Consider the following 9,545-nt stretch of genomic DNA (forward strand, 5'->3'; position numbering starts at 1 on the left):
GAGAGAGAGAGAGAGAGAGAGAGAGAGAGAGAGAGAGAGAGAGAGAGAGAGAGAGAGAGACGGAAGGAAGGAAGGAAGGAAGGAGAAAATAATCAGGAGATACGAGAAAGAGAAAAGGAGAAGGAAGAGGGGGAAAGAAGAAAGACGGAAAGAGAGAGGAGAGAGGTAGAGGGAGAAAGAGGTGAGAGAAACAAGAGGAGAGAGAGCTGTCTTGTGAGTACTAGTGTGGCTTAAGCTTTTATTTTTTCAAGGGACATTTTTAGTGCTACCCTTTATAATGTGCCAGGAGAGAATCTGACACCAGATGGCTTGTTTTTGTTGTTTTTTTTTTCGTGTGTGTGTGTGTGTGTGTGTGTGTGTGTGTGTGTGTGTGTGTGGTGTTTAAAGAAAAAAGAAATCAAAAGGGAGGGTGAAAAATATTTTCCAACTGGTGGTGCTGACAGCATTTTGGAAAGGGGGCCCAGGGAGCTGTGGAGAAGACATTTCATAGAATTATAGAATTTTAGGGCTGGAAAAAAGCTCAATTTTTGTCCCATCTTCCTCCTGCCTTCACTCTGCCACCCAGGATTCCACCACAAATGAAAAGCTAGATTAGAGCCTGTATTATAAATGAGGTGAAGATGTCATCTTAGGAAACTCCTTTCCAGATTCCTGAGCTTTCTTTAAATCTAATGTCTCCTTCCCTGAGAAGGGAAGAGTACAAGCTCTGAAAGAGAGTCTTCCACGGACTCTTCGATGCTTCCAGTATTCCTGGGCTCCTGCTAAAATAAGTGTTGATAGGATGATCAGGGAATACCTGGAAATTCACAAGATCCAGCTTGCTCCCCAGGGAGCATCCAGGGAAATTGTCAACTCGATAGTGTCTTTTCTGGAATTCCCTTCAGATCAGAATCCACCCCTATTTCTTGCTTGAGGCAGGAAAATGAAAATGGAGCCCTTCATTTCAAGAGAGACAAGTTGTTTTCAGGGTCCACACAGCATGTAGAACCACTGAGCCCCAAAACAGGAGTCCCTCTGGTCTTCAGGATTCCTGTCTGTCCTATTAGTATACTGGGTAGAATACTGGATTTGGAGTCAAGGAGGTGGCTCACGCAATAGCTGGGTGACCCTAACAAATCACTTCAGCTCTCCTGGCTTCACTTTTTTTCATCTTTAAAATGAAGGAGATTAGACTAGATGACCTCTAAGGTTTCTTTCTGGTCTAAATCTTTGACCCTATGGCCCTTTAAGAATAACCCCCAATGTTTTGAATTTAAAATCTTTTACAAAAACGAATAATGTGGAAATGGGTTTTGAGTGATAATACATGCATAACCCTGTGGAATTGCTTGTCAACTCTGGAAGGGGGAGGGAAGAGGGGAGTGAGAAAACATAAATCATATAACCATGGAAAAATATTTTTAATAAAAATTATATTTAAAAAAATAAAAGAAAAACCCTCCCCTCCCCATTAGATCTCTCCTCATCCTCTGCCCTTACTGTGGAGAGGAGGTTGGGAAGGCAGGAAAAGTGCTTTCCTATGTGCAACATGGGGCAGTATACAACCTGACCTGCCCCATCCAAGCAGAAATCAAGGTCGACTGGAGGGGCAAAGAGACAATGGCTCATTCTTTCTCTCTCCATTCACATGGGGGTAGGGGCTGTTTTTCTACAGTTTGCCAACCATGAAGCCAGACTATGAGTAGGTAGTCAGGGATTAATCCTCTATTGAGGGTTCTTAATCTAGTGGCCCTGAACTTGACTTTGTAAAATATTTCAATGATTGCTTTCAAATAAAACTGGTTTCCTTTGTAATCCCATATATTTTATTTTATCCATTGAAACCCTTTATTCTGAGAAGGGGGCCATAGGCTTTCTAGGCTTCCAGAATGGTCCATGGCAAAGAAGAAACGAGAAGCAGTCTCATTTTGAGCCCCATTTTATAGATTAAGAAATAGGGCACAGAGAGGCTAAGTGACTAAATTCACAGAGCTGGTGTCTGAGACAGGATGTAAATTTAGGTCTTCAATCAGTAAAGCCAGCTAGGTGGCTCAGTGGATAGAGAGCCAGGCCTGGAGTCTGGAGGATCTGGGTTCAAATTTGGTCCCAGATACTTCCTAGCTATGTGATCCTGGGCAAGTCAGTTAATCCTGTTGGCTTCAGTTTCTCATCTGTAAAATGAACTGAAGGAAATGGCAAAACACTCCAGTATCTTTGCTTTGCCAAGAAAACCCTGAACCACAACTTCAATCATCAATTAAGTGAGTACTATGTATGAGACCAGATGTAGCAGGAGATGCAAAGAAAAGTAAATAATAGTCCCTGCTTTCAAGGACCTTACAGTCAGAGACCAGTACTCTATCCAGGCAGTTGCCAGTTTATACAAGACTATAAGAAAGGGTGAGATCAGTTGTTTCTTTGTGCAATGGGAAAAGGAATATTAGAGGCAGAATTTGAACCCAGGGCCTCTGACTTCAGATACATCACATTTTCCACTATACCCACTCTATCATCCTATTGTCCAATTCTCTTTAGCAGTATTTCCCAGCCCAGATTGTTTAGTAAAATATCAAAATTCTGCTTCAGAGAGCATCCCTCAAGTTAAATGGCTCAAGGATCTGGGACTGAAGCCAGAGAGAGAGAGAGAGAAGAGCCAAGGGTGAGGGAAGTAGTAGGCAGCAAGGAGTTCAGTTTATGTTTTAAGAAGTCCTAAGTTAGAAATAAAAACCTAAAGTGGACCAAAAATATTAATAGCCACACTTTTGTGATAACAAAAAAAAATGGAAAACATGAGTGCCTATCATTTAGAAAAAGGCTAAAGAAGCCATGTATATGATGCCCAGTGAAAAACGATGAATAGGAAAGCTGAGAAACCCAGGAAATTTTGTAGGAATTACTAGAGAATTAAAGCAGAGTGACCAACACCAATATTATATTTATATTGTTATCTTATATATTATATTATTGCAACATTATAAATAAAAAGAAGGAAACTTAACGTTGTACGTTGTAAGAATATTGTCAGACTCAGTAGTTGTATGAAGTGATTTTGCTTAACCGCCTGAAACAGAGGACCACAGGAGAACACAGCTTTAAGTAAACGATGGGATACAGGTAACAAGCAACAGAAGAGAAGAATAGTCTTGGATCTATACCTGGAATGGAAATGCCTTGAGGCTGGGGAGTATGTCTTATAAAATATAATAAATCAATGGATTAGCTTCCCCCACAATACCGAGAACAAGGCAGAGCTCTGAAAAGTAACTCCTCAAACACTTGTTTGTGGTTTGAGTGACTAGCAGGAGTGCAGGAAGCATTGTCATATGATGGAAGCCACAGTATAGGAAGACAACTTGGACTGGAGGAAAGCTAAAGACTATAGGATTGGCAAAGATGATAAAAAATAGCAAATGTTGGAGGAGTTGCAGGAAGACAGGCACACTAATGGGTGCTGATAGAGCTGTGAATTGGTCCAACTGTTCTAGAAACAATTTGAAATTATACTAAAAAAAAAATCACTAAACTGTTGTTCATCTTTAGTTTTCAGAGAGGACCAACGGCAACTCAAGGATATCTTGACTTGCTTGTGAGCTCGATTTAAATGAGGCAGTTGTGAAAAGTTGTTGACAGTTCTCTCTCTTCCAGAAATATTGAGGTCCAGTGGCAAGACAAGTCAGGACAACTGGCATGGCCCCGGATGCAGTGGATGACTTTGGTGTCTTTGAAGTGTGTCCAAGTTCTCAGTACTCCTCAGAGTCTCCAAAAACTGTACATACTCAGTGGCCACTATTAAGCATGTGGCTCCAAGACAAAAAGACCTATATATGAAAAAAATCTAATATCACCTTTTGTAGTAGCAAAGAACTGGAAGGCAAGAGAATAAATAGCTCAGAGAATTAAGGAATAAGATCAGAATGAAAAATAAATCTCAAATATACCATCTGAACATTATAGTTTATAACAGTGATGGCAAACCTTTTAGAGCCTGAGTGCTGGGACCTGCCCACACTCCCCCCTCCACACCACCTGCCATGCCCTGCACCCCCACAAGTGTCAGTCACACCCTGCCCCTCCCTTACCCCACACAGGGAAAGAAGAGAGTGCTCCCATTGGGTTGCTGGGCAGAGGGGCAGGTGAGGTGAGGAATGTTCTCAGTGAGTGTAGAGATGGGGAGGGAAGTGGCCCAAACACTCTGCAATCCTCCAGCTCTGCCACCTGTGAGTCACCCACCTTACCCACTATGTGCTCCCATTGGGCTGCTGAGCAGAGGAGTGGGGGATGTGAAAAAATGTTGTCAGGCATGGTGGAGGCGGGGAGGGGAACAGCTCTGGCTGAGTCCTTCTGCCTTTCTAGTAATGAACTCTGGCAGGAGATGACAGCACAAATGCCCACAGAGAGTTTTCTACATGCTATCTTTGGTATCCATGCCATAGGTTTGTCATCACTGGATTACAGCAGGTGGATGGCACAATGGATAAGGCTCTGAGCCTGGAGTCAGAAAGTCCTGAGTTCAAATCCAATCTCTGACACTAATCAGAGTCATTTAACCTCTGTTTGCCTCAATGCTAAAAATAGGGATAACACCTACACCTATCTCCCACAGTAGTTGTAAAAATAAAATGAGATTTTTAAAGGTGCTTAGCACAGTGCCATACACATAGTAGGTTCAATATAAATACTTAATCCTTTCTCCTCCTTCCCCTCTCTTTCAAAATTAGAAGAGACCCAGATCAAGTACCTTTCATAGCTATGACTAAGGAGAGAATTGCCAGACAACTAGACATTCTAGATAGAATAATGAACTATGAGTCAGGAAGAGCTGAATTCAAATAGTGCCTCAATCACTTAGTAGCTGAATGACATTTGACAAGTCAGAGAGTCACCTCTTTGTGCTTCAGTTCCCTCTACAAAAGGAGAAGGGTCCTCTAATCTATGACCCTATGATGATGCTTACCCAAACAAGGACAGAGATGGGCAAATGCTCCAACAGATTTGTGACCTCATCCATTTGGGAATTCCCTCCAACAGTACAGATTTGTACCCTATCCATATCAACATCCAATGCAGCGCTCTCCTAAAATTTTGTCCCAAGGCAGGGAGGAGCTAGAGAGGCTTCAGGTTCCTCATCAACTATGTGATCCTTAGCACCCTCTGCCTCTTTTCTTGACACTCTCACCAACACTCTCAGGATAAGAGACCACAAAAACTACTCTTCCCACTCCTTTGTTTTGTCTCTTCAAGGAGAATTTATGGGCTATCCTTCCATGAAGCTGGTTTTATTTATAACAAAAATGTCAAGATTGATATGACTTCAGTTTAAATCTGGCCTCAGACTTCCTAGTCATGTGACCTGGGCAAGTCAAATTCCAGTTGCCTAGCTCTTACTGCTCTTCTGCCTTGAAACTGATACTTGTTTAGATTCTAAGACAGAAGGTAAGAGTTTAAAAAAAAAAGATTGATTTGATTTGATTCCTCCAGCAGTACATCTACTTGTTAGTCACTGAAAGGGAATCTCACAAGTTCAGTATCAATGGTCAAGTTTGTTGTATAATTCTTCCCACCTTCTGTCAGCATCACTGAAGAAACAGAAGAAAGCCACACAGGATGGAGGGCCATTTTTTTTCTTGGTTTGCTAGGTTGGCATGGACCAAAAAAGCTTTATCTCCATAATTAGCTAAGCTGGTCCTCAGAAAACAAATTCAGTCTGTTGCCAGGGCCATTCTCAAAGACTTTCCAGCATGCAAGAATTTGCTGGAGTTTATGATCAATTGGCATAGCCTTGGAAAATTCATGGTCACCTTCACACTGTAATGAAGCATCGGAGTGTGCTTTTGTCAAGGGTCATCTTTCCATTTTAACAAATAGATGACCTGATGGTACTCTCAATGAAGGTATTAGTAGGGAACAAGCAGGTTGTCACAAGCAACATTCACAAGCCATGGGAGGGAGGATGATAAGTCTTTAGAGACCCAAGACCACAAAATAAATAACAAGGAGTTTGTCAGAGGATTCTGACTCCACCAGTGAGCCCCTTCCCCTTGGCCCTGACCAGCCAGATCTTGACACTCTTTACACCTTGAGCATGATGGGCCCTTCAACAGAACATTGGGAAGGAGCTTTTTGAGAGTCCTCACATTCTACTCAGAGTGTTGGGGTAGACTCACCAGCTAATGTCCCCTAATGACAAACAGAGATACTCCTTCCCACTCTAGCTCTCTTCTACTGCTAACATGTACCTACACCTGGCCTCAAAAACTACTCCTTTCTTCATTAGTCATCCTCATTTGCCACAGTCCACAAAGGGACTGATGTGTTACCATGGTTCATCCTATTTGGAATTGGAGTTCAAAGGAAGACCCACCATTAACGTAGTCCAATTCCATCACTATTCCTTTCCACTGGGCCCTCTAAAACACTCCATCACAATCTTCTCACCTCCACTAAGTTGTGCATTTCACTTAAGATGCCATCTTTTCATTGTCCTCCTTCCATCCAGAGCCTGACCTTCAATGAGGAAAAAAGGACAGTGTTTGTGTCCTCCAATTCAACTTCTGGACCATTAATCTAACAAAATCATTCCACTTCTCTTTTGAAGTCTTTCCCAAATTGTTATGTCTCTCTCTCCAAAGCTCTGATACTTTCCTATTCTGCTATTATCTCCCCAGACAACATACTTCCACCTTCCTTGATGAATCCAACCCCTAACTCTTGTTTTCCCTCAACATCTCAGTTCTTGTCATTATTCTTGGTCATTTAATGTGCTCTCCATCCTGACATCCCCTCCAGCCATGAATGTGGCTTTCTTTCTTTTCACTGCCAAACTTTTTGATGAATAGACCACATTCACTCTCTTTTTTTTTTACTATTAATCCCATGTAAACTGTCTTCTCTGCTCCCTAACATTCTACATTCATGGTTCTCTCAAAGGTCATTAAACTCAAAGAACACTTTCTTAATCTTCATTCTTATTGCCCTCTGCAGCATTTGACACTATTGAATACAATCCATTTCCTTTCTTGAAATACTTTCTTCCTTGGCTTCTGTGACTACAGGTGTTGGAGACTCTGAGGAGTACTGAGAACTTGGTCACACTTCAAAGACACCAAAGTCATTCACTGCATCCTGGGCTGTTGTCCAGTTGTCCTGACTTTAGATTTGTTACTGTCATCTAATCTATGAAATAACTCTGGAACATAACTTCTACCTTCCTTAGTTTCAGCATCTGGCCTCATCAACTAGGCCCTCTTTTCTCATCTTCAATTACTCCCTCTCTACCGTCTCCATCTCATGAATGTATCCAGCCCTGTGACCAACTGAACTCTACAGCGTCAGGCTCTGTGGGGAAGGAAGATGGCCTGCTTACTGGCTCTCTAAAAAGCATATTCAACATCCTGCAAATTGGCAAAAATTACAAAAAAATGCAAGTCAATATTGAAGGGATTGTGGAATGACAGGCACACTAACATTGTTGGTGGAGCTGTGAAACGGTACAACCATTCTGAAAATTCATTTGGAATTATACAATGATAGTAACTAAAATGTCCAGATCCTTTAAACCAGAGACTCCATTACTGGGTTTATAGTCCAAGGAATTATATTCCATCACTAAAAAGGAAGTCTTTAGCTACTAACAGCAATAAAATGATCCAGAGCAATTCTAAGGGACTTATGAAATAGAATGCTAGTCACTTACGGAGGAAGAACTGTTGGAGAGGAAATGCAGAAGAAAGCATATGATTTATCACTTGTTTATTTGGGTTTATGTTTGGAAGCTTTGGTTTTTCAAGTTTATTCACTTACAAAAATGAGTAATATGGAAATGTTTTGTGTGATAATATATGTATAACCCAGATTGAATTGCTTGTCAGCTCTGGGAAAGGGAGAGGGAAGAAGGGTCATATAACTTCAGAAAACTTATGTGGAAATGTGTTATTTTAACTTAAAAAAAAAAAGAAAGAAAAAGAACAATAAGGAAGTCTCCATCTACACTAAAATATTTATAGCAATGGTTTTTTTTTTCCAAAGAATTGGAAACAAACTTGGGACATGTCTGAACAAATTGTGATCTGTGAATTAATAGAATGTTACCATTCTTTAAGAAATGATATAAATGATGAACACAGGGAAACATGGAAGAATTTATATGAACTGATACAGAATAAGCAGAGCCAAGAAAAAAATATACACAATAACTACAACAAAAGAAACAGAAAGAACAACTACCCATGGAGAAATCAAAAGTGAATGTAACAAAATTATAAAGATCATGCACAACTTAAGAGAGATGAGAAGACACCTCCAACCCACTCCTTTGTGGAGGGAGGAGGTCCATGGGTGTTACACATTGTTGTGTTTGGATTGTTTTATCACACAACCAGTAAGCAGCAAGATTCAAATCAAGGTCTTCTAAATCTTCTAACTCCCAGTAGAGCACTCTACCGCTGGGTTCCTCATGATGTGACAGTATCAGAATGTGGCCTCCCAGGGCATTTCCTGATATCAGTAGATAAATCGTTTGGACCTTTTAGTAGTTAATAGGTAGGCTTACGCAGTTTCTGCACTCCTGGACTTATATTGAAAATAATCTGCCTCATGGCCCCTTCCTCTGATTGATTCTCCTTGTCTTCTCTTCTTTTTGGGTCCCACTCACTTTCTAGACATTTTTTTCCAAAACTTCCTCTAATTAAAAAGATGGAAAAATCACCAAAACCATTTGATATGTTATAAAATAATAATAAAATCTGATATAATTATGTTCAATGTTGCACATCTATGGATCACCCCCATCTTTGCAAAGGAGTAGGATGGGGAGGGGGAATCTGTTTTCTTTGGAATCATGCTTGTAATTTTGTAACATTTACTTTTGATTATTTTGTGGGTGTTGTTCCTTCCATTTACATTGTTGTAGTTGGAGTATATCATTTTCTCAGCTTTGCTTACTTCAGTCTGTATCTGTTCATGGATGTCTTCTTTGCATTCCTTATGTTCATTGTTTCTTACAACAAGTAATAACTGCTTTACAAATTCATTTATCACAGTTTGTTTCGTCATTCCCAGTCAATGAACATATACCTTTTCTTTACAGTTCTTGGCTATCACAAGAAATGCACAAGCTATCCTTAACTCCAATTTTTTTTGTTTGTTTTTAAACTCTTACCTTAGAATCAATACTGTGTATTGTGTATTGGTTGAAAAGCAGAAGAGGGGTAAGAGCTAGGCAATTGGGACTAACTGACTTGCCCAGGATCATATAGCTAGGAAGTGTCTGAGGTCATATTTGAACCCAGCACCTCCCATCTCCAGGTCTGGCTCTCAATCCACTGAGCCACCTAGCTGGCCCCTAACTCCAAGGTTCTTAAACCTTTCCTGTGTTATGGATTCCTCTGACAGTTTGGTGAAGAAGAACTCCTTCTCCAGAATTTAAAGTACATAAGATGAGAAAGGAAACTGAAGGTTAGTGAAAATAAGGGTATAATTTTGATTTGCCAGTCCAAGTTCACAGGCCCCCTAAAAATCTATCCACAGACTGCAGATTAAGAATCCCTGCTCTACTCTTGTGGTTGGAG

The sequence above is a fragment of the Gracilinanus agilis genome, chromosome 5 (assembly GCF_016433145.1).
Source record: "Gracilinanus agilis isolate LMUSP501 chromosome 5, AgileGrace, whole genome shotgun sequence".
NCBI lineage: Eukaryota > Metazoa > Chordata > Mammalia > Didelphimorphia > Didelphidae > Gracilinanus > Gracilinanus agilis.